Genomic DNA, 23,812 nt, shown 5'->3' with positions numbered 1-23,812 from the left:
CGAAAAATTTGTTTAATTTAAAGAAATATTCACACCTTTTCTTGCGGTTTTTTTTATTTTAATCTGTGTTTGATATTATATTATTCTGAAAATATGTCATGCAAAATAATTGAAAAAAAAAAAATAAATATGCAAGAGAGAAAATGATTAGCTTACAAATTCTACGAGATTACTATGTTATACATATATACATATATACACACACATATGTATATATATATATATATATATATATATATATATATATATGTATGTATATGTGTATACATGTTCAATATTCTCACTGTGTGTATAAATGTCCGAAGTTTTGGCAGCTGTCAAAATTAATCGGGCGCAACTTTTTCTTTACTATAATTATTTAGCTCTCGGTTTCTTTTTCTTCGTTTTTGCTGTTCAAATTTTTTACGGTATATTTTGGGAAAGCTCAGCTTTTCGGATTCGTTCCGTCTGTCCGAACGTTTGTCTCACACTGTTCAACCTGAAACACGAATATTTAAAACAAAAAAATAAGATCAAGAAGAAAATAATTGAAAATGAGCTCGGATTTTAAAAATATCTAAGGACGTTTTCTACAACCAATAATTTCATTCTTGTCCATGACTCGTTAATTGAACTGTACTAATTGTAAGAGAAAAAGATCACCAGAACGTGAGGAGCCAGAGGAGCGGTACGAGAAAAAAAAATAATTAATCGTCTTTCAGAACGAGTCGTAAAAAGGGTGAAAAAGTTACCCAAAGTGTTATAACATTGACATTGATTCAGTAAACTTCGAGCTTACGATTCAAATCCTGGGGAAGTTTAGACCCGGATCAGCATCAACGTCACGACGGTACTGCACGTTAAAAAAAAAAAAAACAACGTTTAACGGTAATCGAATTACAAGCAACTCGAAGAATGCTTATTCGATTGGAGCGCGATTGTTTAAGCGATATATTGTTGCCAACTAAACGTACGAATTAGTGCAACAAGATCGAAATCTCTTCGAAGATATTTTCAGGCTTGTTTTTTTTTTCTTTTTTCCTTTCTTTTTTCTTCGCGTAATTTTCACCCAACTCGTACGGCGTGAAACTTACGACGCACAATAAAAACGCACAAGATTGCAGTTTAGTTTAGAGAACAGCAGCGACAGCAGCAGCGGCGGCGATAACTTTTCCTCTCTCTCTCTCTCTTTCTCTCTCTTTCTGGCTTTCCGGACAATTTATCGCGGTCTACATACGCAACGGCTAATTAGTTTTTCTTTTTCGCTGGTTTAGTATTTTATATTCTTCGGAGTATATCGTTCGGTTGCAGTAACCCCAGCGGCACACAATTATACTATTAGTTAAAAACAAGAAAAAAAAAAAATACACGATTAGTGTAAAAGCTCACTCCGTACGATGCAAGCGCATTGAGGACACACGCGTCGGGTCCGGCTAACTGTTTGTAAAATCTATCTCTTTACGGTCGAAACCGATTGTCGCGCGTATACGTCTACGATCGAGAAGTCGGATATCAGTATTCGAAAGCAAATTCGTCGGGGGTGAAAGATCGGTGTGATTATCGTGTTATTTATTTACGAGCGATTGATTACAGCTGTTAATATTATATCGCGACAAGGATGAGCTTATGCGTGAGAGCTTGAGGAAAGCGTTGTTTGTTTGTTTGTTTGTTTGTTTTATGCGAGTTTGCGCGCGCGTACGTGTGCGTGTGTGTGTGTGTGTGTGTGTGTGTGGGGGGTGGGTGGTTGGTTGGTTTTTCTTTGGGTTTGGCAAGTGAGGGTGGTTTTAAGCCTTCGGCACGAAACAAACGCAGGGAAGCTATCGAAGCTATCAGCGAAGTGTCGACGAACGACTGGCTGGCTGCTGGCGGCTGGCTAGCTGGCTAGCAGCTTTCAGGCGGAGGGAGGCAGAGGGAAACTGAGGAAACTGAGGAAACCGAGCCGTCGAGCCGGCTGCCTGCACGCCTCGCCCCCCCCCCCCCCCTTCGCGCCCCGCCTTTCGCCCACCAACCAGGATCTTTCCCTCCTTCCTTCCTTCCTTCCTTCCTTCCTTTCTCCCTTCCGTGCTTTCCTCCCTTATTCCTCGCTCTCTTTCCGTCTCGCGCCGACGTCGTTCGCTCGCTTGCCCTTCCGCACCTGAGCCGATCTCGTCCCACCTCCACCACCCCCGAATTCAACATTCCCAGCAGGATAACATCCTCTGAGTCATTGCCAAGGTCAAGGCTCGCCGAAAGCTTGAACTTGCGAGCCAAGGCCGGGGGCAGAGACGCGAGATTTTTTTCGCTAGGCTTCGCCTTCTTCTCAAGACCTCGCGGATGATTGCTGGACGATGCTCTTCGACGAGAACCGACGTCCGAGCTTTCATTTTTCGCCAGTTTTATGGTTTTGTATTCTGCTGTCTCACGGACCGTTTAAATTGTAGAGAAAGAAGGAGGGTAGTGAAAAAAATCACGATCACGGACAATGGGATCAAGAATCGTCGCGAAAATCATTGAAATTGACTGTGAGGCGTCAATTCCGACGAAAGATTACTAGATGTCAAATTTGTAGTTCTTATACGTAACTAATGAAAGAAGAAACAGTTTCATCGGATAAAGTTTGCTTTTTATTTCGACGTGCTGCCACCTGCTGCTTATACTATCAACCAAAAACTTGAAGACTTATTTATCAACATAGAAAAGACAAAAACAAAGTTTATGAGTAATCAATGAAGATTTTTATTATTATTAAAATTTATGCATTGAATTATGAACTCGAAAAATAAATTTTTTTTTTTTCTACCTGTGTTATTCAAACTATTACTCTTCTCCACTGACTACAACGAATACGTGCAGATGACGATTTTGGATTTTACGTATTATAGATATAATTCGATGTTGGCTGTCACAGAGGGGAAAGATTTTTGTGACGGATGAAGAAGTTTTGTTTTTTTTAATTCAAAATGACGTCATCTTTTTCAACGAAACAGTGATTGAAACAATAATTTCGGCTATCGACTACAAAGTCACGTGTGTTTGAATCAAAGAAATATTAATTCGCGTCGTATTTGATTTCCATCTAGTTATTTTTTGTGATAAAATGATTATACATACATATACAGCTTTCAAAGATAATTTACAAAGTTTTCCTAGTAAATTTGCATTACGGTAGAAGGATTAATATTTCTGTTCTTTTTCCTACTTGCTATCAAGTAATCCAAAGGACAGATTTTTTTGGGATCCGGAATTCTTTTCGCTGCTGGTGACAGTCAGGGAAACATTCCAAGGGATGACGGCGATTTTTTTAGAATGATATGTAATATGAAATTTGTGGAAAATGTAAAAATTGAAATGTATCAACCTTCATAATGTATCACCGTATTTTTTTTTTTTGGAAAAAGTCATTTTTAAGAAACAGAATGAAACGTGACATTAATTGTTAGGTAATCTTACGTCTTAACCTAATTCGTGAAAACCGAGGTGAAAACAATTTCTCAGAGAATCGTTTTTCAAACTGATTTCCAGATGAAACACAACGGTCTTTTGGTGGTGCAAATTGAAAGCGTTTAAAAAAGCGCAAAGCGTGATAGTTATTTTCTATTGCATGATTTTTTTTTTTTTCGATTTTGAGACGGATCGCATACGTAAACACAGGACATAAAAATGAAGAAGCTTGTACACCCGCTTGTACACCGATTTAAATTTTTCTATATCACGACTTATCGTGCTGCGCTTGGTAAACCAAAGTGGCGAAGTCGACTGAATTTAAGTTAAATATGTGTACCGACAAAAAGACTACCGGAAAGTTTATTTGCCACACTCGTCAACGTTTGTCTTTTTGAGTCAACGAAACGTCTTAGTCTCTGGCCAACTGAATGTCCGGTTGAATTAAATACGTAGATTCGATTTTGTCCGAAGTGAAACACGATTTTTCTACGTAGTTGAATAACATCAATATTTGTTGCTGTCGTTGAATTTTTTGTCAGGTTCATACGCAAATAGAAATCCAACTCCCACCAGCAGTTCTCCATGAGTGTGTTTCCCTATGTGGGGGAGGGAGGGGGGGGAAGTGATCGAGAGTATAAGGGGTTAGGATATTCGACGTTGCGTCTGCAAAGTGAAGCGGTGCATTTAGAGCGCTGGGGGTAGGTAAAAGCGGCGGCGGCGCCAAACTAATTTTCCTGGGAATCGTATTTTCCGGCAAATGCAGTTCGTGTCCGTCCAGTTGTTGGGTTGTTAGGTTGGGTATAATTTGAATTGTGCTCTTCGTTAGCTAGAGTGCCACCGCTGCTACTTGTTCACGGCGTGCAGGCGCCTCTTTGGCTGTGCCAGGGTGCACGTCATTAACAACACCGAACGCTCAGCCGCTGCAACCGACGCAAAATTGTTCGAGGGTGCACTGTGACGAACCCTCGGACAGCGTGAATTCGCGGGGTGAGGGGGTGAGAATTGAAAAGGGTCAGAAAATGGAAGGGCCGAGGTGGGCGAGTTTTCAAAGACGCGGAGGATTTTACAGGATTGTTTTAAACGCGGAAAGGCGAATTGTAGAAATATCGGAAATGTACGAGGTTACGGTACGGAAAATCGGATTTTTAAATCGGTGGGCCAAGGTAAACTCGTGGAAGGATTGAAAAATAGAAGGGTCACGAAAGCGAATTTTCAACGACGCGAACGCCTGTTTTACAAGATTCTTTAAATGCGCATACTCGAATTCCGGGAAATGCAAAAGGTCGAAAGTTGATGTGGAGAAAATCAGAATATTAAATCTTTGGGCGGGGGTGAGGATGTGGAAGGATTAGAATTTTCAAAAACGGTAATATCCATTTTTCAGTATTTTTCAAACGTTAAAAGTCGAATTTTAGAAAAGTCAAATCGTAGATAGTCGATACAGAAAACCAGAATATTAAATCTTTGGGTAGAGATTGAAAGTATAAAAGGATTAGAAAATGAAAATGGTCACAACGGCCAATTTTTAAAAGATGCGAGACGTTATGTTACAGAATATTCAATATGCACAATTTCGAAATATTAGAAACACTAATTATGAATGAATGTAGAAAAGCAAGGCCTGAAAATCCAAAACACAGAATCGTCAAATTCTAACGTTTTGGTTCTCATCACTTGAACTTTCTACTTTCATATAGAAATCGTCTTTTTACTTTTCAAAAATTCTGTAAAATAGATTCCACGCCTTAGAAAACTCTATATCGTGACCATTCTATTTTCTAATTTTCCTACACTTTTACTCTCAAACCAAATTCTAATTTTTCGTCGCAAAAAAGTCTCCGGATTCTTCCCACAACTTTACCAAGATTCGTCACGGCTGCTGGTTACTCATCGCCATTTACTGTCAGAGGAGATCTTCAATGACTCAGAGTAATCACTGAGAAGCGTATTGCGTCGTACGATCCTTACAACTATTTTCTATGTCTCTTCTATTCGTTTCTTATCCCAGATTCCAAGAAACGAATTTCATCCCTGAGCTGTGACTGCGCAGTTTTTCTGTCCGATTACGCGAAATGAGAATTTACCAAATGGAATGAAAAGCAAGAACTATCAATGGGATGAAAAAATGATGAAACAGTAGAATCACCGCCCATTAGATGATTTGTAATTCCGAATTTCTAAAAATCGCAGGACACTGATTCGTAGAATTTTTAAGTGTACGAAGACGAACCTTAGAAAAGTGGCAAAATGGAAAGGCGAATAGATAGAATCGTTAATGTGGATGCAGAAAATTTTATTTTTGCAAAAAATACGGAAAGATCGGAGAATATATGGGACGCAATGTGAGATTTTCAAAAAGCTGAAAACATATTTTATAGGATTTTTAATATACAGAAAAGTCGAAGCGTAGAAAGGTCCAAGTATATCAATGGATAAGAATTTAGCGAAATTCTGACGATTCTCCATTCTGGTTTTCTAAACTGAGCCTGTATAAATTTTCACTTCGCTTATATAATTCAACTTTTTCTTCATATTAAAAATTCTATCAATCAAATTTACGCGTCTACACAAATTCTATATTCCAACTCTCATATTTACCGATCTTTCTATATATATATTTACCTCCACAAAAAATACAAGAGAATAAAAAAAATTTTACGGATCTGCAATTTGGTTTCGTATATTTTTACCTCGACTTTTACCCTGCTAAATTTTCAAATACCATGAATCAGATTTTCGCATCTTTGACCGTTTAGTACCGTGATCGTTCCACTATGTGAAGATTCTACATTTTGATTCCCGACCAAAAAACTTGTTCGTCAACCGTTCTCCGAAATGGAAAGTGACCAAGTCCGTCTGAAAAATCATTTGCAGTAAATCCGGAAACCTATACGATGCGATAATCGAATTAATCGAATTTTAATAAAAAAATAAAAATCAACGACTTCGACTTTCATTCGAAAATTACGTTAACCGACCAACCAAGAGATCATTAACAGAAAGCACAAGTAGTTCGGTCAGTTGCCGCGCCTATAATAGTTGGAGGCCTATGAGGTACGTATAACGTACGGCTGTTACATTGATATTCGAAGCCCCTCTCTGCTGCAGAGTTATATCCACACTCCACAGGTTTCTTCCTGTGTACCTCGCCTTGTGCGTTATACGTACAGAACTCCATGACCGGCCAAAGAAGGAAGAACAACAACATACCAGCTGTGTTTTGTTTATAATTCTCCATCTTTCGGTGTTTCCAATTACCGACATTGATTCACCCGTGCATGTACTTCAAAGTTATCGATATCCGAAAAATCATTGCACATTGCGTCGACAAATTTTTTGTTCATGTATTTATTCCTCGGCTGAGTGAGGCTGACTTTTGTCCCGGGAGATTGTTTCATGGATACAAAAACTGCAGGTTTTATTTACCGGAGGTTAAAGTGAATCGATAAACAACTCGAACAGAATGAAAATTAACAAACGATAATTATTATTAAATACACACAACGGTTGTTCGTCGAACGTAACAAGTCAAATATCGTTCAAGAAACGGATCTAAAATAATCTTTACGATCTGTCGTTCCAATTTTGGCAACTACACAATTCATTCTAACCAAATATCAAATTTGTTTATGACTATCTTCATTCATGTTCCGAATAACAAAGATTGAAGCAAAAAAAAAAATATAAAAAATTGCATCTCGTCAACTTACGAAGAATTCCAGAAGCTAGAAGCACTCGAAGGCAGGAAAGAAGCTCCGGGTAGATATCCACAGATGAAAAACACGACCACGGTAAGGTGAAAACGGAAAACAAAAAAACTGCAGGCACACAACGCGAAGAAAAAACTTCACAGCACTAAACACACGCGAACAAACAATTAACGACTACAATTAATAATGCGAACACCAGGGAAGTGACAAATGAAACAGTGAACCGAGGGTGTGAAGAACAGAAAACGCGATAAAGTCCAAGCACGATGATGTCGAAGCCGCGGAGAAGCAAGAACGGGGCAACAAGAGGCTGCAGCGAGCGACGTGCGACGCGGTCAAGCGGTAACTGAATAATTATCGAAACAAACAATTAGACGGCCTGGTCGAGGTTGCCAGGTAACAGCTTCGATGCCCGATGATCGACTCCGGCATCGATTGATCCATCCGTTTCACATTTGAATAGGTAACTACGCTGCGGGCGATACATTGTATCGGCAAAATTACCAACGGAGAGCAAATTCTTACAACATGAAATGAAAATATTATGATCCTCGAGGTTTGAGAGACTGATTTGTTTGCGATGAATTCGTGACCAGGGGAACAGACAGGGAGAAAGTTGATCGATGCTGGTCAAAGTGTCATATTTTTTTTGTAGTGAATCAATAAATATCACACTTAGACCAGCATCCACGAGTTTTCTCCCTGACTGATACGTTTGTTTATATTTAATTCCCAACTCAGGATTCGTCGGATTTTTGTTTTTTTTTTTTCTCATTTACGAACAACGAAACGAAGAAAATAATAATTGCTACAAACAAATAATGATCCGAAGAAATGTGATGAAATAAAATGAAACGAATCGTGGAAACTAAAACATTTATCATGCAACAGCTTCAAAATTGGAGGTAACTTTGAAAAAGCAGCATGATCGATCTAAATTTGACTTCTTCTTAGAGAAAATACCTCAAATTTCTGTGGCCTTGCTTTTCGCTTTAGTTTGTTGGTTTAAAATTTTTTCATTGTAAGTAAGGAGATGTTTGCTACAATATTTTTAACTGTTTCTCGTATTTCACGCTACTTATGCCGGACTGATCGTCAGTTAGCCTCGTGGCCACACGTCTGCCCCTTATTGATAGACAACTTGGCGAGCGTTAGTGCGAGTACTGCTGCCTCACGAGGCGGTTTCACTGCCTATAAAGCGTCCAGACATGTGCCATGAATAAAATGAAATGAGTCCAGAAACTAGAAGTAATTTATAACTGATGAGAAATTCTACTTGACGAAACGAGCTTGGTGTTCAGACTGTTTCGTAATTTGCTTCAGACGTCGGAGCTGAAAAAAATCATTCCGTCTTTTTTTTTCTCTTTATTTATAGTACACCCTGTGTGTCTGACGTTTTTTTTTATTCTGATATGAATTTTTTGTAACCTTTCTAAGGCAAAAGAATAATCTTGTCACGTTAGTATTTGATTGAAGAAGAACTGCACCTTCAAGTACGGTTTTTGATATATTGCCATATTTAGTAGCATTGCTCGTCTCATCTCAGTGAATATCGCTTTAAATAAATTCAAACTTGTACAGAACACACATTCTGGCACTGGTCATTTTCTTCAATTTTTTTTTTCAACTTCCGTAGAAGCATGATTGTTTCATTTTGATTGAATACATTAAATTTATTTTTAATTAATATTATCGTGTTATTTCTTTATTATTACTTGATCCAATTAATTGCCGTGAAAGCTTATCCGAGTATATCCATGGATTAAAACATATATAATTTGGTAACAGTCGTCAATGAACTTCCTGCCTAACCCGACGGAAAAATTCTGTTATGTATCTGTAGAATGAGGTTCTAATGAAAAAAACTTCAAATTTATACAAAACTGTTCACTAAAGGTGGCTCGTATTCTACTTTCCATTGGATTTCGGAACCACCTGAAAGCTGTTACTCCCTTCAGTCTTCTCTCTCCTGTACAGAGTTTTTATCATTTAGTTTTGTATTTCGATAGCTTTTGTACGAAAAGATGCACAATTTATGAGGTCTGAATTTGATAAACGAATAATTGCACCTCGAAATGTAGTTTTTGAAAAATTTTCATATTTAGCAGCATTATCCGCCTTAACTCCGTGAATTTTTCTCCAAATCGCTTCAAACTTGGACACGAGCTGTACTTTCGCCCGGCGAACAAACCCGTAAAAACTTATCTGAGTACATTCACGGATAAAGAAGTGTACAATTTGGGCTACAGCTAATAAGCTAACCATATGTGTAACCCAAAGAGAACAGCGAAAGATACTTCAAATTTATACAAAAATGGACGGAAAAAGCGGCTCATATGCTACCTTCCGCTGGATTTCCGGGCGGCTTGGGGGGCTGCCACACGTCTATATACGCTCCCCTCCCCCGCCCCACGCTACTCACCTTATACCTACGTATCCGCACTAAAACCGCCCGCGCGCGGGCCGGTTTAATAAGCAAAGTTTTGAGGATGAGTGTGCCTCGGTGTACCTGCCTGCAGTATCCAGGATTTCCCCCTCCTCCCCTCCGCGGCCATTTACCCATCTCCTCCCCCCCTCGCTCCGCGAGTAAAATTTTCTGCTCTTACTTCCCCGGCACTCTCGTAATTCTCTTCGTCTTTCTCCTTTACTAGCATGAATTGTCTTTTTCCAAATAATTTTTTTGGACCTCCCCGCTGTTGTAGTTCAAATTTCGGGAAAACCATTTTCAGTTTCTTCAGCGCTATTGCATGAGCGCAAAAACATACCGATGTGACATCACGAACCTAGATGTATGTGTTGCAACAGTACCGGGCTGATATCGTTACAGTCACGGCATCCCCTGTAGGGATGATTGATTAATCTATTGCGTACTTATTTATAGCCGCGGTAATTAATAATGATTCTTGGAATCTACGGAGTTATATTAACAAAGAGAGTCAAGTGTCCCTGTGGTAGGATCGAGTCGGCAAAATGACCGTTGGAGTTAAACTTTGAAGAGAATAAATTATACCAATATCATTGGTGATATTGTTATTAAAATTATTTTCTTGTAATTCACACTTCGAATGAATTTTTAATCCCCTCTTCTATAGTCACATTTATTGATGGAATATCTATAGCTTTGAAACAGTTCCATAGATTGGAGGATTCAAAAAATTGCTTTTTTTACAAAGCGATGTCGCTGGAAGTTTTTATTTTTTTTTTTTTTTATCTCTACTCCCTTCTTTCCCCTCCTTTGCCATTACCTACATAATGTATGTTCATACACACGAAACCGTACAGTACATGAAATCGCTAGTGTATTTTATGTATGGCATTGGTTTCTCTTTATAAAGCGCGCTCGTCTGCAAGAGACCGCGAAAAAGATGGCATATAATGTGATTCCGCAGCGATTTGTTGGCGAGGGGGAGATGAAAAAGGGGTTCACGGAAGCCCGATAGAAACGACGGTTTATGGTATATTTATGCATTGATCGGTTAACTCTAACTTCTTGTAGGTATATATAAAATATACACGCGAGTACATACACATAATACATGCGTCCGTCTACCTGTATACATCATGTGCCATTACCGAAATATAATGTACACATAACCACATTCCGCGAGCGAAAGAACAACCTTATTTTTGCCAACGTTCTGTCACACTTGGTATATGTCTGTGATATGTGTCTTAATATGTTATACCTATGCACGATAATACTCGATAGAAGAGAATTGACAGTGCAAATATTTCCTTCCTAAATTGTTTAAAAATTCTAAATCCAAAACCACAAGATAATAGAATAGATTGGTAGACGATTTTTTTTTCTTAACGTCGACTTTTCCTTGGAAACCTTCTTTTACACCTATGATGTGTAAAAGACTAGGTATATTTAACCAAAAATAGAACAATCGTGCAATAATTTCTTCTGGTTCTTCTTCTCGTCTTTTAATTTTTTTAGTATTTCTGGTTTCGCTGAAGAAGTTGCAGATAAAATTTTAGCGGTTCCAGGATAACCTCGGTGAGTCAGCTAACGTCGGGGGAAAATTTGAAACCCTTGGGTAACGCGGGGGGAGAGCGTATATGCGCGAGTAAAGCAGGGCGTGACTTTATCCTACTGTTGCTAGGAGGAGATGCGAGGAGGATCCAAACCTGAACCCAAACCCCGGACTCCCGGCTATCATGAATTATTTTCTTATATTTTTGGGCGGGGTGGTGGTTGGATGGCGCTGGTTTTCGGGACAATTTGACCGGTCATTCCAAGGGTCCTTATTGGATGGACCATTTGGTCGGTTCATGAATTATTTCGCAATCAATTTGTATTCCGTCAGACGAAGCTCGAAGGATAGCTACGCAACACACGCTACGTACCCCCGAACCCCCGGTGCACGGGCCGTTGGGGTGGCGCAATTTTCGCGGGATTTTACGACTCGCGCTTTTAGAGAGGCGGAATTGCTCCGAGAACTACGATATTACAACGGAGCCTACTGCCGGAAATACACAAAGTGAAAAGCGAGAAAACGGCAAGGAGGAACCCGGGAACCAGAGGTGGAAAATGAGAACATCAAACTGTCGTTTGACGTAAAAAGCAGCAATCTTAGGGTACGAATTGTTTACGAAGAAATTAAAAACGCGATATTCAATTCGTTCGAAAACGGTTACTACTTGGCGAGACGATTCCTGGTTGGAAATGGAGTGGAAATTTATTTTGCGCGAACTTTGTAGAACGGTCAGTTTTCAAATGAGAACGAATAGAAGCTCGGACCAATTGGCGCGCGGAGAGCAAAGCGTAACGGTTTTGAGGGTGGCGGTGATTGGCCGGTGAGAAGAAGCTCGATAATTCAAAAACAGTTAGACGTACCAAATCGGCGTTGAAGAAGTTTCTTCTCGGTTTTAAACGGGTAAACCAACCACGCCAACGACGTCACCGTACGGGAATAAATAACTCTCTCCTTCTCTTTCATTAGCGCATTTGTTTTGTCCCGGTTTTTTTCTGCTCTCTGTTTAATTTGCCGTCGGGGTCGTTTCCGGGCCGCTCGGGTCTGCTTCGCTCCTTCGGAGTGGCTCCGGCTCTCCGTCGCCCCCCGTTAATTCGCATAAACAAGCCACCTAGCCGACCGACCGACCACTGTCTAATTGCATTCTCTCTCCGCTCTACGCCACCCGCTCTCCTCGTGCATCCCATTCGCTTCTCCGTTCTCGCCCAAGTCTTTCCGTCGACCCACCAGACCCCAGACCCCGGTTACTGGCTGCCACGCGGCCGCCGATCGAAGGCTCAGGCGTCCGCGCGGCGCCAGTGCTCGACATCCCGGCGCCAACGCAAAATCACCCCTAGGGCAACTCGGTGTATGAATATATGTATAGCCAAATGTGGGAACCGATCGGTCCGTTTCTTTTCTTCAGTTTTATTCCTATTTTCGATTTTTTTCGAATAAAATCTACCTCGTACCAAGTTTTTCGTTCACATTTTGAATAAAAAAAAAAAATAATCCATATGTGAATCCGTTTTTCAAGATTTTTTTTCACGTGAACCTGCGTTCAGTCAGTTTTCATTGTGATTTTGAGTTATCTTCTAACAATAATATACCTCTAACTAAGGTTTAGATTTATACTCGGGGTAAATTTTTCATATTCGGTAGCGTTATTTGAAACGTGTTTTTTCTCCTAATCCTGATCAACCCTCTCGAAAATTTTCAAACATTCTAGAGTACGATAAAATTTGGCCCTATCTTTTCTTTTTCTACTCTGTATTTAAAAGCAACCCCTTCGCGAGCTTTCGAATAATTTCGAAACTCGCGATTTTTAATAATTTTTATAATTTTGCTTCGCATTTCTTTGTTCCAGAGCTTTCTACAGACTTTTTGGTGAAAATATACATGTATATATGTATACATTCTACATGGAATAGTGAAAGTCTAACAAGGGCAAATAAATATTCACGATGGCGGTGTAAGTTCGTTAGCCCCGATGACTAAAGTATACAGATAAGACTCGTGTATTTGCTTTCAGGACTGAAAGCTATTCCCATAGCAATCTGTACCCGTAATAGCATCCTAATGAAATTAGACACCCTTTAGCCTGATACACCACCCGCCTACACAAACTCTGCAGTCTCCTTGACTCCGGAATTGCGTACATAAGAAATGATGCGTTGTGCGTTCACATTTTTATTTATTTATGTGTGTTTTTTTTTCATATTATTCCGTTTTTCTACTAGCACAACAGGATGACTCACCCTTAATTGCAACGACGTTCTTTGACGGCATTTAAAAATTAGTTGGTTCAATTCAGGTAGCATTTTTGTAAAGAAAATTAATAGTACGTAAATGTACGAACTCGAAATGTTTTTTTCGTTATTTTATCACTTGATCGAAAGAATTCCATTATACAATCGAGATAAAGAATTTATATTAAGCAAAAGAAGAAGAAGAAGAAGAAGAAGAATCTATTAGTAACATAAAATCTGGGTAGAAAAGGGGGAAAACATCGTCGAAAAAACAACTATTTACAAGATGTTTGCGGGGGCGACGGAATGGCAAGGAGTGTATAGGATCGAGACGAAGCTGGAACCCCGTGTGTCGTCGTCCTCATTCTCTCACCCTACCCGCCGTATTCTTATCCTCCCGGCAGCACGAGGCTACGATCGAATTACGCTTTTGCGATCCAAATAAAGTTTGATGAATTCCCGTTATCCCGACACCGCAAATTGCCTCACTCGAAGGCAGGCGAGGCGGCAAGGATACCGGCTTCGTTTCACCACTCGCTTGACGTTCACCTAACACACACACACACACACACACACACAAAATGAACGTTGTTTGGCGCTTTCGAAGTCCCCGCCGCGTTATTCCCACCCCTAAAAACGTCTCAGAGGATAAGCTTTGATCAGCGGGGGTGTAATTGTTTCCTCTTTTCGTTCTTCATCTTGTTAACTCTGTAAGGACACACTGACTTTCCTTTTCTGTTTTTTTTTTTTTTTTTTTTTTTCTCAGTCCAAACACGATTTGGGATTAAAGGAATCTTGAGTCTGCGACCAGCTTGAACAATCTTACGAACAGGAACTTGATATCGCAAATGGCAGAAAGTGTGAATGAAGCTAGAAAAAAGCTTTATGATACGGAAAAAATTCTAAACACTGTAATTCCATTGCGAACAGGTCGTTATAATAACAACGTTAGAGAAATCAAATTATTCCACTGTTTTTTTTTTTTTTGTTTCTCTGTTCCTGACACGTTCGTTATTATGAAAAACTTATCGTAAAATAGTTGATTTCGCTCAGAAACGAATTCCTCACAAGTTCCCTCAGAACAGAATGAGAGAGGTCGACCAGCACCCGTAAAAACCCATCGAGATGCTTCTCACTTTTCTATGAGAGGGGAAAAAAAATGTGAGAATTCAAATCTAAACACGACTGAATTTTCTATGAGAACCATGAAGCTCGTATACTTCGAGACGAACTAGAAGCTCGTCGACGACTTTGACGCGAGCGTCGAGGAGGCGGAAGACTCGACACGTCGTAAACGGTGGAATCGTCCCCGGTCCATTACAAAACAATATTTGGCACTCCGCATCCTGCACTAGAGTCTCGCCCACCCCTCTCGTTCAGTGTATGTACGCACAACCTGGTTCCGGGACTCACCCTCGACCCCCGGGTGGCAGCTCGCAAGGGTTTATGACTTTCTTATTACGCCCGCCCCCGAGAATACCTTCCGGCACTCCAAACCCGTCTCTCTCTCTCTCTCTCTCTCTCTCCTTTCCCTCCGTCTCTCTTTCGTCCTATTTCTATTCTCCCCGCTCCATCTTCCCCTATTTTATTCCGATTTCTATTCGCGTTCTTCTATGTCTCTCTCCCTCTCTTCTGCCTCTCTCCGCAGTATTTTATAGGAACACCTGATGAAATCAAGAAACTGAACACTCAAGTACGCATGCGCCAAATTTTTTCTCAGTTTAGATAGTTTGGAAACTCTATTTGGTTGCTTAATACACGCCAACGTTTTCAGGTTAGGTTTACTTCGACGCAAAACCGTCACATTTCTCTCAATGCAACATAACCTTGAAAGATTTGTAAATTTTGACAGGTTGGCGTCCGGCCCATAAAACAAGTTGGCCAACCTGACGAACGGACGAGGAACTCGGTGCGAGTGAATCGAATCTACCAATGAAATCGCATGATTTAGCGCATGCGCACATTTGCGTCTAGAAATTTCCGACACTGTCGCGATTCTAATAAACGTACTATTTTTCTCTCTATTTCTATTTGATACTCCACCTTTTTTGTTTGTACATAACGTAATACACACTTTTCTAAGTCCGTCATTGCTCGCTTAAGGACACGGAGAACCAATCAAACCGCGTGCGCCGGTCCCAGATCCCTAATGCCTATTTATTGTGACAGAAGGGGGCGATGTTATACTCGCTACTTGGGCTTCGAGACTGTCTTGCATATACCTATATACTTACAAAATATATGTCTACACGATCGAATTTTCTTTATGGCTAGGTACAGATGTATTACACGTGTCGTGTATAGGTATACAATACCTATATTTATGTAAATTCGTAGCTCTCGTTCACCGCACAAGCCGCAGGTGTGACCCTTATACGCATGCATATCTACCGCAGTGCCAGGGGCAGAGACAATTATTTTTTCAATCGATCTCCTTGTATTTTTGTTCCACATACATTGCCCTGATTTTTTAGTGTTCTTCAAATTTAAGGACAATTCCAATCACAAATTACATGTGTAATTTTAGATTTCGTGCAGTGTTTGGTAATATTGAAAAATTGTAATTAGATGAAATCGAGACGTAAATTATTTGCAAAAATTTTAGATGATCGGTTCAGCCATATTTATTAATTGTAATTTTTGATATTGTTCAGCTTCAAGTGAGAAATAAAATTTCGTAATTGGTATTTCACGTACCTCCAATGACAAAATAAAAATACAATATGTATTTTGCGTACTACCAATTGCAAATTACGAATATGATTTATGTAATCTGTACATCCGATTACAAATTATACAAAAATATGATTTTTATTTCAAGTGTCCCCTTACTATTTTTCCCTTGCTGTTACCTCCAATTATTTTACTTTCGACTCGATTACAAACTTTGTTTGTGATTCGTACTTTGTAACTGTCTGATTGCAATTTCGTCGATCACTGTTGTAAAGTTCTGATCGAAGTGAAGTGAGTCACTGCGCGCAGCCGGTACGAAAAGGGTCGAGAGAACGCGAATAACTCGATCTCCCACCTTCTCCTTGCACCACCACCGGATACATTACGAACATAGGGAGAAAAAATTGTCGTTGACTCAGCTACGAAGGTTAGTCACCCAATCGCGATGCGATGACGTTACATCCCCGATTCCAGGTAAAATTCTCACGCATGTGTCACGCACGCGTGTGTTTTTCTGCACGCGCAAAATTTAGGGGTGCGTAATCACCCGCCGACGGAATAACTGTAATTACGCGATTGATTGCGGAAAATTTGAAACAGACGTTTTGAAATCGGACAGCTCGCGCCTAATTGGACGATTACGATGCCTGCCCCATCTGCTCTGTTGAAAAGTGCGCCAGGACATCCAGGAAATATGATATTACAAACCCATGTCTTACGGAGGCTCCTTTTGATTTGGTTAACGAATCCTACAAGACAATAGATGAACAAGGATGTCTTGTTCTTGGGCAGAGGATATCACGAAAAATGAGAACCACGAGTATACAAAATAGTTTTCACCAAAGCTAACTGTTTAACTTTACTTCGACAAAGCAAGCTGTTGTTGAACGAAGCCAAAACATTGATCAACTGCTATAAAATTTCATTTTCACCGAGTTATTCAAACAACGATTTTTTATCTAATTTTGTCTTCTTAAAAGTTGAATTATTTCATTAAATATTTTTAATATTCTTTTTTTCCCATTTTATTATACAAATCCGTGAGTTGAAGCGAATCGAAATCTCACAAAATTAGCGAGCTAGAAGTTCATTGAACCGGGTTTAGTCTACCCTTTCCCAATATTCCATCAAAGGATTCCCCGACTATTTTCTTTCCTGTACCCGTACCCGTTCAACGTTCCTGCCTCTTTTCCAGCTTCCCTCCTGCATTCTCCTCCATCGAAAAGCATTTTCATCGAAAACTCCCTTGTTCCGGGCTAGATGAACCAATATTCCATAACAGTGAGTCGGATTCCAGATTAAGGGAATAGCACAATGAAGATATTATTGGGAAGATGAAGTGGGAGCAAAAAATCCGATCAAGTATTGTCAAAATTATACGTACAATTTTATTCCGAAGCTTCAATATCGCGAATGAAAATTTGCACGACCATGATTCGTGCATCGGGGTTCAAATGAGAAAGAAAAATAAAAAGCAATAGAAAAAAAAGAAAAAAAAATACCAAGAACTTTCCCGAGGAAATGTGTCTAATATCACTTCGCGTATGGATGAGGCATGAAATGGTTGAGGTACAAAATGGTAACGCGGGACAGCATGCCGATATTACTAGTGCAGGATCGAATTCATTCAAATGGTAATTTTGAACCATGCTATTGGCTCGCGCCCGTTCTTGTACGTAGAAGCTGAGGGGTGAAGACGAACAAAGAGAGGCAGAGATAGACAGATAGGCAGAATCGTTATTAATCCATCCTCTCTCTGTTTGAGGGTGGTTTATTTATTTTTTTCTTATCTCGACGTCTGAAATTTTTTTTCGTAGTTCTTATATAGCCTACATTTTATCAAATTTAAATGGGACCGCTGAAGCGGAGGCAGAAGTAGAAGAGAAGAAGAAACACTCGTGAACGGAAGTGCAACTAACCGGTGAAAAATTGCATGTAGATATCGTTCGTTAGATATCAGACGTTCGGATTATTTCCTGCTAAAATGCGACTTTTTTTTTGTGGAGAGAGTATATTAAATCAAAAACCAAAAAATCTCACGTCAAAACAAAGGCTTGGGTCCGATAAAATGTATTGTAGATTATTAATCAATGGAAATTCATATTCGGGAATGACTGAATATCTACTTTTTCTGAAAATAAATTCTCACCGAAAACATTTTCCCTTCGAGTAACAGAATTACAAAATTTTTCTCACTCGATAAGAATCAGAGCAGCTTATTCGAATGAGAAACTTACGAGAAAAATCATTCCCTCGTGTCTTTGTTTCTCATCAAACTAAAATTGTTCTTCTTTTATCCAAAAGCTCAAGCTTACCTTCAACTTACCGAACTTTTTTCTAGCATCAATTTTGTGAATCGCGTCGTCAAATTATTCATGACGATAATTACGCAGCGCGACTGAATACAGATCTGCATTATTATTTTTTTATTTTTTTTATTTCGTTCCTATCTTGACTCGTCAAAGTTGGCTAAGAGCTTGGGGCGCGTTGCTTAACTTCTGGTGACAGCGGTGGGATGCAAATTTCATTTCGAGAGGTCAAAGATGTAGCCACGACTGGGTAAGAATTAGCGAAGAAGAGAACGAGAGGCGGGAAGATGAGAAGGGCAAAGACGTCATCCTCGGTGGTCCAGGCGCGGGGGTGTGACGAGGGGCTGGAGCCATTGGAAGATATGGTGCTCTTCTGAATTCATAGCATCAGGCACTTTCACCACCCCTAAAACTAATTTCGCCGGCTGTTCAATTATCTTTTCTCGATGGGCACGCGGCTAGCGTCGTGCTTTCGTTCTCTTCAACCCCCGATTCCGCAGCGCGGTGCGCGTTTGCGGAATATAATGACCGCCGACGAATTAAATATTCATAATTTGATTGAACTAATTAAGGCCTGACACTGCGAAGCCGCGGTGAGAAAATTCTTTCCCTTTCTTTCTTTGGGGGGAGGGAGGGGGGAATGAATATTTCTTCTTTTTTTTTTACCCTCCGTTCGCTCTTTGCCCCCTTCTCCAAAATGGCGCCGAGACGCTTCATTTCGTGCCTCAAAAACCAACTACGTACAGGTATTTGTACGTATATAGCTGTGCATGTATATTTGAGTGTATTGTATACGTGTATAATGTAGCCAAGCCTTCTTGCATATTAGTAGAGCCTGAAGCCATTCTCGCCGCACAGAATTGACTGTTAAAATTTTATATTTATCAGTTTTCATTTCATGTTTTTTTTTTTCACCCACGCCTTCGTTCTACATTTTTTCTTTTCCTCTGTTTTTCCCTTTTTCTCCTCGAGTTGTATCTACCAGGAGAATCTTCCCGCCTCGTTGCGTCTTTCCTTGATTAAGAATGTTAATGTATTATTCAATATTAATACACGCACGTGGCGCAACCAACCCTCGACCTTATCTTTTTTTTATTTTCACTGAAATTGGAGCATACATATGTATGACTTCACGTAATTTTACAATATCTTGGATAGATTTTTTCTTGGTTTCTTCTTCGATATTACAGGGATAAATTAATCTTTAAAAATCTACATTTTTTCACCCCGACGTTGATACGAAATATTTCATTCCCTCCTTCGTAACAAACAACGATACGTGTTTATTTATTTATTTTTTTTTTTCAATAGTTTTTCAGCATATGTTTTTCTGCTTTTTTATGCCCCGTAGAAGGAGAAATAAAACTCGAATAAAAATGAGAACGTTGCGAATTGTAGTGAGAGAAATAATGACGATATAAAACTTTGGAACCATAAGACAAAAACCACATTGAACCAAACTCTCTTCACCGTTTTATCTACCGAATAATTTGCAGCTTTTACGAGTATAGTATTACGAAATGAATGATTGCTTAGAAGTTGTTAAACAACTTCTCCTCAGTTGTTCCTTTTTTTTTTCAAGCTGTTTTTCACTGTTTTCATTTATGCTTTTTGCAATAATACCAAAGCCATTCCTGGACCATCATCTTTGCATCGCGCTCGAAGGGAATCATGCGATGAATCACCGCCGGTCAAAAAGCGCTGTAGGAAAGATGGGGGATGCTGGACGGGGGGGACGAGGTTCAAAAACAGGATTGGCAAAGGTGAAAAGGGTGAGTAGCGAGGGCGGAGGATACCGGTAAGAGTAAAGTATAAAAGGGGCAAACCACACGTGCTATTTCCCGCCATAAAACTACTCCCCTAACCCTGTCTTCTCATTCTCTCTTTCTCCTGCTCTCTTTCTCTGTATATTTCTCTCTCCCTCTCTTTCTGTTTACTCTCGACGTGCGGTATACGAGTGGAAGAGCAACCCTTAGACCGCGGTGGTCCTAATACCGGTAACTTACCTACGCTTCGCAGACCCAACACGGTATCCATGCACCTTCTCCCTCTTTCCTTCTTCGCGACGGAACAGGGAGAAAAGGATTATAGAGCAAAATGAAAAAAAGGATGAAATTAAAAATTTTTTTTAACAAAGCGAGAAGAGTAGGTGAAAAGGAAAGTTGCCACCTGGAGCGGAAAATCGGCTAAGAATTTGACGCAAGAAATAATAATGAGGAGAAAAAAAAAAGAAGGAAATTCGGTTGTTACGGAATGAAAAGCGAAAAAGGGAGGCGGGAGGACTGGGTAAGAAAAATAAAGATGAAAAAATGAGAAACTACAACCGAATTTATGAAAAAGACGATACGAGAAGACATGAATAGAGCAATTCCACTAATCATGGGGAAGTAAATAAAGAGCACGAAGCTAGGAGAGAGGAAAACGAAGAAATAGAAAGTACGCAGTTTGGTAGAAGGAAAGAAGGATATGTATGCGTGTATGTAGAGGGAGAGAAAGATGGAGAATGGCCGTCAGCGTGTACGACTGATTAGTTGGAATACTGGCTCCGTTGGGCTCGAACGTAGGCTTTGCGGCGTCTCACGCGAGACCTTCCAGACGCCTCGGCGCCGCTCCCGTTTCCGCGTTTCCGCGTTCCCTCTTTCTCTACCCCTTCCTACTTTTACATTGCATAGTACCAATAACGCGCGGACATATGTACAATGAGAAATATTCTTAGAGCTTACTGACAAAGAAGAAGAGGAAGAAGAAGAAGAAGAAGAAGAATTGAGGATTTTTTTTTGGTCGTCTATCGACCCACACATTTTATTAACTTTGCCATAATTCCTGTGTCAACAGAATTCAACACACGCACACACGTTGCGATCCATCACCAAAAGCGAATGAATGAATATGGCCGATATTCATTGTGCAGCAATTCAGTTTCATACATATACACTCGACAATGTATGCGGGAAATACGAAAGTCAAATATGTTCCATGCGTCTAACCTATATGACTGTATACATTAGGGTAAGCCGAAAAAAAATTTTTTTTTTTTCTTCAAACGTGCATCAAAATTCAGGTAGAGTATCTCAAATAGTATATCTCATCTGAATATGAACTCTGAATATTGATATTTAGATGTGCCTATTTTGTGTTTTCCATTTTCCATCAAAATAACACGTAATGAAAATCGGAAATTTTTTTTATTTTTTTAATCGTCAATGGCTTGACTTTTAAACTATCTATATGCAGATCCTTATAGCAAATTTTGACGATCTATAAAAAAGCAATGAGAAAAATTTTCCTAACTCCAACCGATTATCACATATTCGCTTATAAACATTGATTCATCGTATAAAGAAATAAAAAAAAATTCTGATATTCTTTGCGTGTCATTTAAATGAATAAAGGAAATGAAAACAGGCACCTCTAGATATCAATATTAAGTGCTCATATTCGAATGAGATGTACGATTTGAAATGCTCTACCCGAAATTTTGATGCAGGTTAGAAAAAAAATAAAAAATTTTCTTTAGTACACCCTAGTGTGCATACATATACGTACAGAACCTGCGGTATCAGGATAAAATGAATCGTGTCATTCTGCTCGTGGTCGAAAGCTCAGAGGTAGTTACGAGAAGGGGAAGAATAGAAAAAAAGGGAAGGTTTCATGAGAAAAAAAAAAAAAAAAAATGAACGGAATATCGTAAAAACGAGTAAAACAAGGCGGAAAATAATATATTTTGAAAGGGAGTAAAAAATAAAAAAAAAACGAAGAGGGAAGAGCTATATCCCGATCCTGAGGCATTTGTAGGTGCCTGTACACCTTCTGTAAAGCCCTTAAACGTGAACATGTGTAGCTCGATGTACCATCCCCCCCCCTCCCCCCCCCCCCCCCCCATCACCCCGCCAACTACTCGGAAGAGGGATGAAAAAAAAAAAAAATACGAACCCATAGAACGTGGCTCGCTCTTACCGATAGAAGTGGTGATATCAGCAGCGCGTGGGATGCCGCGATGCCTTTGCATACGTAGGTACGTATTTCATATTATAAGTGTACATGTGTTTGTGGACCACATATATATAAATATATATATATATATATATAGGTATACACACATGTATGGTTGCAGAGACGCAGGAAGTGGGGAGATAAAATATTCAGCAAGGACAATTTTGTTTTAGTGCGGCCTCGCCTGTCACATCCGCACCCTGCGTACACCTTCCTCTACTTTCTATATTGGGACACGCGCGGGCCGTCTCGTATAAAGAAGAGAAAGCAAGAAGAAAGTGAAGAAAAGACAAGAAAATGATGAGAAATAAAGAAACAAAGAAATTAGGAAATACATGGAAACCAATGGATTATTCTGACATGGAATTATGTATGAGAAGGGTAGTAAACTATTAGAAGATGTTTCGAAAGCGACAAATCTTTTTCTCGCTCGAACGTGAGAAACTTGTACGCGGCACAAGATAAACAAAGTTGCTTTCGAAGTTCAAACTTTTCCGTATGCAAATAACGTTGCATGCTAAGACGTCGTCTTCTGTCTTAAAATTATTACCACTCAACCGTATTTAAAGATGTGGACTTTGTCGTGATAGCATTTTGGAGAAAGTCCAATTCATTACGAAAATCAAATTCCAATATTACTTGTAAAGTCAGTAGCTTAGACATTAGAGACTTTTGAAGATAAATTTTTGTAAAAATTCACTTTCGAGTTGAAAGTTTGTAAATTTTGAACTATTTCAACCCCAGACTTTGTTCGGGGTAGGTTTTTTTTTCTTTCGTAGAGAATCAAATCAAATTCTCTACAAATCGCCGCTGCGTGGATACGCCTACCGTTAGAAAAAATTATTGCTATCTTCATCCCACGTTATTTAAATGGAAAAACTTTGAATTTAGAAAATGAGCTTTCGAAATAGGATTCAAAAGTTATACTTCCACGAGTATGTTTTATTTTCTCCTGCGTATAAAATTTCTTCGTCCGAGAGAAACGGCCCAATATATTTAAACAGTAAAAAGCAAAGAGAGTAAGGAGAAAAAAATTTGCAAGCCTCTTTTGGGTTGCTGGATGAAGCCTCCCAAGAATCTGTCTCAAACTCAAGCTCAAGCTCCGAATCGCGACCCTAATACTACCTATATACATACTCATATAATACATATGTATGTGTACATGATATACACGGGAGGAAGGCCTCAAAACATCTCACATGTCCGCAAGCTCGAAAGTCCTTCGCAGTTTTTTTTTTCTGATCTTACAAAATTATTGTTTTAAGGTTCCTTATAGAATTTCATTTTATATTTTTTTTGTATTCAATTTTATCGCGTTCAATTTGACTTACAGTATTTTCAATTGATGCGATCTGTGTTTTTTTATAAAATTCTGTTTTTGAATGGAGCTAAATTGTACGTTTCTTTTTTCTTTGTCTTATAATCGTTACTTTTTTTTTTTTTTTTTCAAGAGTACCTACAGGCCGTCTGAAAACGCGTTATTATTCATAATTATCATCTATGCAGGTATACGTACG

The 23,812-nt window shown here is 39.4% G+C and overlaps 1 protein-coding gene across 3 annotated transcripts in view; it reads right to left on the bottom strand.

Annotated features, from left to right (window-relative positions):
* LOC124305747 (protein muscleblind) overlaps positions 1 to 23,812 on the bottom strand; it is a 281,356-nt gene that overhangs the window by 253,379 nt on the left and 4,165 nt on the right. Inside the window, exons 1-2 of one of the 3 annotated variants that reach the window (XM_046765466.1) lie at positions 7,113 to 7,547; positions 285 to 478 (exon numbers count right to left, since the gene is read on the bottom strand). The gene's annotated coding sequence lies outside the window, so the exon portion shown is untranslated. Of the gene's footprint in view, positions 1 to 284; positions 479 to 778; positions 989 to 7,112; positions 7,548 to 23,812 lie in introns of those variants that run through there. The other 2 variants (XM_046765465.1, XM_046765468.1) reach the window with 2 other exon arrangements.

Source organism: Neodiprion virginianus, chromosome 5 (assembly GCF_021901495.1).
Source record: "Neodiprion virginianus isolate iyNeoVirg1 chromosome 5, iyNeoVirg1.1, whole genome shotgun sequence".
NCBI classification, from domain to species: domain Eukaryota; kingdom Metazoa; phylum Arthropoda; class Insecta; order Hymenoptera; family Diprionidae; genus Neodiprion; species Neodiprion virginianus.
Note: the sequence above shows the minus strand (reverse complement) of the source record. Positions and strands in the feature narration are given on the sequence as shown.